Source organism: Oncorhynchus tshawytscha, linkage group LG10 (assembly GCF_018296145.1).
Source record: "Oncorhynchus tshawytscha isolate Ot180627B linkage group LG10, Otsh_v2.0, whole genome shotgun sequence".
NCBI lineage: Eukaryota > Metazoa > Chordata > Actinopteri > Salmoniformes > Salmonidae > Oncorhynchus > Oncorhynchus tshawytscha.
Genome location: NC_056438.1, coordinates 55,857,250 through 55,863,613, shown reverse-complemented (window position 1 = coordinate 55,863,613; position 6,364 = coordinate 55,857,250).

Genomic DNA, 6,364 nt, shown 5'->3' with positions numbered 1-6,364 from the left:
CTGCCTTTTTTTTCTTTTTGATCGCTTAGAAAACAATTTGAAAACAGACCGCACGTAGCCACATCAAGTTGAAAGTTCTATAGCTTCTTGATGTCCATCTCGTGTTGCCAAAATTTATTTGAATTGTTTCGCTCACCCTCAGCTGTGTGCTTCAGTCGTCTGGTAGCATATTGTTCACTTTTGTTATGTAAAATACAGCGATATCAGGAACCACTCTGATCTCTATAGTGATGTTCAGTATAGTTGGTTTTATAAAGGCACATTCAGTTGTATAGTGGATTAACAGAACCTCAACCTACTGCATTTACTTCACAATCAGTTATGAGACTAGCAGTTGCAGTACATCGTTGAATCTTTCATTTGTAAAAGGTGGTCATAGGCTCATGATTCAGACCTTAATTCACTCTTATCTACTATTTCACAACACTGATAATTTCTGCTTGGAATTGTTAATTGCTTTGCCAAATCCCCTTATGTCTCCTTTCAAATTCCAAATTATTTTCAGATTTTTTGAGGGTGTATAAAAAAAAATTAAAGCCTCATCCATGCTGAGATTTGAATGGGGAGTGTTGTTTCATGTGAGCTGGGACTTGTATCTCTTGGCTCTGAGACTGTTTGGATGCATCCCAAATAGAACTCCATTCCCTTTATAGTGCGCTACCTTTTGACCAGTGCCCCATTTTTGACTGCTCCCTGGATTCCAGCTGTCCACATGAATATTTTCTCTGTGCAAAGAAAATTGGCAGTGGCTGCTGCTCGGTTCCCATCACCTCCACAGACTAAATAAACAGACAAACCACCCAGTGAGTTAGTCCATCAGCGGAGCGCCGGGCCAGCCCTTGTTTTTCTTTTCTTCCTGCCTCCTTCCCTTGTTCCCTCTGATTATCTCTTCTTGTAATCCTCTCAGGACTGCTGTCTGTCTCTATGGTGTTTGTTATCTGAACAAGAGCGTGTATGTGTCTGTCAACATTAGTCCTGTCTGTCTGCAGCACTGAACACCAAGCTGATCCTTTTAATGGACCCACTTATGAATACATAAGCCAAACATGGGACTGAAAGTGTAGTTTTAATTCCTATATATGTATTGTCTTTACCTATGATGCAATTAAATCATGTTTTATTTGGATTAACATGATTGTTTACCTTAGTCACATTCTCTTGACACTTTTAGTAAAATAAATCTGTAGAACATTTTGTTCTGTTATTGTAATTGCCTGGCTCGAAATATTGGCTCCGTTTTTGGTATGAGTGCTGTTTCATAATGCATTCTGCAGTTTAACCAGCAGAGGTCAGTCTAACTGCAATCAGGGGAGACACAGGGGCTGCTATGAAGTAGGCCACTCATACAATCTTTCAGTGGGATTAAATAAAGAGAACTGCATGCCAGAAAATCTGTATATACTTGTAAATTGTGGCCTATCCTGAAATGCCCTGTTTCTTTACACAATGTCCAACCTGTCACATTTGTAGAATTTTGCCCGAAACTCTTTGAATGCATAGATGTAATTTTCGTTTGATTTATGTCGGTTCTCAAGAATGATGCACTGTATGCAGATCTTACTGAATTTACTGCATCCATCCATCCACATTTGCTCAACCACACCCCATTTTAGTGTAGTTTTGCCCAGCTGGCTGCTAAAATCTTTTTGTCAGCTTGGTACACACAGGTGCAACCAAATACTATTTGTTTGACCAGTAGTTACAAGCACTGCTAATGATTTCACATTTCATCCACACATTGAGTTAGGCCTACAATACTTAATTCAGGAGAAATGTTTTCCCTACGCACAACAAATTATAGCAGCACATTTACTCAAGATCCTATTTACAGTAATGAAGTGATATGTGAAGTGTCTAGTCCTCTATGGGGTGGCAGGTAGCCTGGTGGTTAAGAGCGTTGGGCCAGTAACCCAAAAGGTTGCTGGTTCTAATCCCCAAGCCAACAAGTAAGAAAGATCTGCAAGTTCCCGGAGTTCAAGGCACCTGCAAGTTCCCGGACACTTCTGGGGGGAATGGCCCTAGCCCTCACCCTCCGATCCAACAGGTCCCAGACATGCTCAATGGGATGGAGATCCGGGCTCTTCGCTGGCCATGGCAGAACACTGACATTCCTGTCTTGCAGGAAATCACGCACAGAACGTGCAGTATGGCTGGTGGCATTGTCATGCTGGTGGGTCATGTCAGAATGAGCCTGCAGGAAGGATACCACATGAGGGAGGATATCTTCCCTGTAACGCACAGCTTGGAGATTGCCTGCAATGACAACAAGCTCAGTCCAATGATGCTGTGACATACCGCCCCAGACCATGACGGATCCTCCACCTACAAATCGATCCCACTCCAGAGTACAGGCCTCGGTGTAACGCTCATTGCTTCAACGATAAACGCAAATCCGACCATCACCCCTGGTTTGACAAAACCCTGACTCATCAGTGAAGAGCACTTTTTGCCCGTCCTGTTTGGTCCAGCGACGGTGGGTTTGTGCCCATAGGCGACGTTGTTGCTGGTGATGTCTGGTGAGGACCTGCCTTACAACAGGCCTACAAGCACTCAGTCCAGCCTATCTCAGCCTATTGCGGACAGTCTGAGCACAGATGGAGGGATTGTGTGTTCCTGGTGTAACTCGGGCAGTTGTTGCCATCCTATACCTGTCCCGCAGATGTGATTTTCGGATGTCCTGATCCTGTGCAGGTGTTGATACATGTGGTCTGCCACTGCGAGGACGATTAGGTGTCCGTCCTGTCTCCCTGTAGCGCTTTCTTAGGCTTCTCACAGTACGGACATGGCCACTACTGCAGTCCTCATGCCTACTTGCAGCATGCCTAAGGCACATTCACGTAGATGAGCAGGGACCCTGGGCATCTTTCTTTTGGTGTTTTTCAGAGACAGTAGAAAGGCCTCTTTAGTGTCCTAAGTTTTCATAACTGTGACCTTAATTGCCTATCAAGGACTTCAGCCACCTGTTAGTGTCTTAACGACCATTCCACAGGTGCATTAATTGTTTATGGTTCATTGAACAAGCATGGGAAACCGTGTTTAAACCCTTTACAATGAAGATCGTGAATTACGTGAAGATCGTGATTACGAATTATCTTTGAAAGACAGGGGCAAAAGGGACATTTCTTTTTTTGCTGAGTTTATGTGTCTTTGTGAACAGGCCATTGGCCTAGACCCCATGTTTCATGTGGTAAGGCCCTTTTGGGACAGGCAGCATGCAATCTGGGCTGGAGCTGGGTGAACTGGGGTTGGGGCTAGGTAGTCTGGGCTCCTAGAAGAGCTCAACCTACTCCCCACCACTGATGGATGTAGGAGATGAAAGCCATTTGGTTAAGGATTTGTAGCCTCCTCTAGCATGGCATACGCATCAACCTCCAAGTCAAACCATTACACTGTAGCTGAAAACAGTTCATTGTGCTTAGCACCTTAAGACCTAAAACAGTGTCAGCCTTTAGAAATGATGTTTACAGCTTCCAACATGATTTCCTATGCACTATAGTGTAGAGTTAAGTATAACAGTCATATAACGTGACCTAATCTAATAACTACAGTTGTAAGACTTGTAGCTTTGATGACCTTCAGTGCTCTACTCAGTATTAGAGTTAGTAGTGTAGGTCCCCACTTGAACAGTCTTTTTCCAGAGGCCTTTCCTGGAGCTGCTGTTATGCTTGAGCAGAGTTTCCCTCCTTTCTACATGTGGTAAGTAGTCCGTAGGGCCACTCTGTCTTTCTCAATTTCCCTATTGGTCCTCAGTCTCATTGAAGAGGGTGGTACGGTCAGCCCAATACATCATCAGGCACACTGCCTGCCCTCCAGGACATCTACAGCACCTGGTATCGCAGGAAGGCCAAGACGATCATCAAGGACCTCAGCCACCTGATCCACTGTCTGTTCACCCCGCTGCCATCTAGAAGTAGGAGACTGTACAGGTGCATCAAAGATGGGACCGAGAGACTTGATAAACAGATTCTGTCTCCAGGCCATCAGACAGTTAAATAGTCACCACTAGCTGCCCAGTACCCTGCCCTGAACCTTAATCACTGTTCTAGCCAGCTACCACCCAGTACTCTGCCCTGCACATTGGAGACTGCTTGGCTCTATGTACATAGTCATTGAACACTTCATTTTAATAATGTTTACATACAGTTTTCTAGTCAAAGCACATCCTATATACGGTAACTACTGCTGTACACACCTTTTCTATTCATGTACTGACCATACTATCTATACACACCATTTTATGCATTATACAGTACATACATACTCCAGACGCTGACATTGCTCATTCTGATATTTATTAATTTCTTTCTTTTCGCTTTTTGGATTGTGTGCTATTGTTTTGTATTGCTGGGTATTATTACTGCACTATTGCAGCTAGAAACACAAGCATTTCACTCCACGTGCGATAACATCTGCAAATCTGTGTATGCGACCAATAAACTTTGATTTGATACTCCACCCTGTGTCGGTCTTCAGTGTAGAGCTGAGAGCAGACAGACTTCTGGTTTGGAATAGAACAGAACAGGCCAAAGCTCTGGCCTGAATCCAAAATGGCACCCGATTCCCTATTTAGTGCACTACTTTCGACCAGTGCCCATAGGAGTCTGGTCAAAAGTGGTGCACTATATAGGGAATAGGGTGGCATTTGGGATGCATTCCTCAAAATGATTAGTCAAGGTAGTTTTTAGACTATAGAAATCATCATTAGGATAAAGATATAACATATGCTGTTTTGGCTAATAACACATCCTATTCTATTCACTTGGGATTCAGAACAGAGAAAGAGAGGTATGTTAGCCTAGGGAGAACATAAAAAGGAACATAAATAGCTAGTGCAGAAACATATCAGTGTGCTGTTAGCATTGGTTTCAAGCATCTTTTTTTATGGACAGAACTGAGATGTTTGCGCAGAGCGAGGGACATATGGTGCAGCTCCCACAGCTATACGCCATGTTGAGCCGGCCACGTTAAATGCCTGCCAGTCTGCACTATTCATTAGCTTTTACTGCCACTTGCATGTGTTTAATTATAATCCTCTGCTTCTCTCCCTCTCCAGATCACTGTACAATGCCAAGGCACCTTATGATTATTCATTCCAATTTAGAATTTAGAACCCAGTCTTATGTTATTTCACAGTCACACTGAGATGTGGTGTGTAATTTGTAAAAGAGTAGCCAGCAGGGATTCGCTAGTCTGTCATCCCAAAACGGAGCCCCAGCCATGGAAACACAATGCAATCAACCCCGATGTGGCTGGCATTCAAATTGTTATTGTTTTAACCAAACAAACCACTTCTAAACACTAGGTTTGCATTACGAGCTCATATTTAGGCCCTTCTGTAAACATGGCGGGCCAGAATGAATCAATTAAAAGGGCATTACGTTGGTTCCTGTTTATTTAAAACATGTTTACACTGCAGGGGCCGGCCTGGAAATTCATATTGTTCCTCCAGTCAGAGAGAATGTATAAATTGCAAACACATTTGTTAGCTTGACGTACATTTTGTAAATATTGATCTCTGCGTGATGGAGTGTAGTCAGATGACTGATTAGAAGAAACAAAATGGAGGAACATTCTATAGGAGCAACATTCCATAGGTGCCTGCCTGCACAAACACAATGCAAATTGCATCAAGTTTTATATTGTGCTAATTTGCCACTACTATTAAGTTAGTAATAAAAGATGTGGCATACTCTATTTAAGATAGTGATTGCCAGTGAATATTATAGCATTAGTCATTTGAGTTGTACCTCTTTAAAGCGATGTTATTCACTCTGTTAAAAATGTTTCACAATGCTTTAGGGGTATTAATCCAAATGAAGACTTCCCAGAAGGAATTAGTTTTGGGAGATGTGTTTCAACTAGTACATTTTTTCCTTTTTTCATTGGTCATTCTATTCATCCTACCTTTTTCCACTGTTGCTGCAAATTTGCAAACACAGAACCCCCTCACACACTCAAACAAGTATTCCAGTGCATGTAGACACACACACGCACACACATACACTTCTTACTAATCAGCCCTATTGAATTCTAACAACAATGGCCGCTCATCCTCAGGCCACCCAAGATGCACAAGCAGATCATGTTAGCTCTTTTGTTCCCCATATGTTTTTTCTCCTCAGCCAATTCTTTACAGAGACTGGTTGGTCCTGATTTTTGCCTTCAAGATCTAGTTATCTGTTGTTAAAGATGTCAGCTGTTATCTCACCCACATATTGCTGGCTATTTAAGGGGGATAAGGTCTTTCAGCTAGTGCCAGCTGCTGTCCCCTGCCTCCACACTTCCCCACCTAATGGACACACATACGCACAGCTTCACTCCCCCTCTCCCCACACACACACACACACACACATGCTTCTCCCCC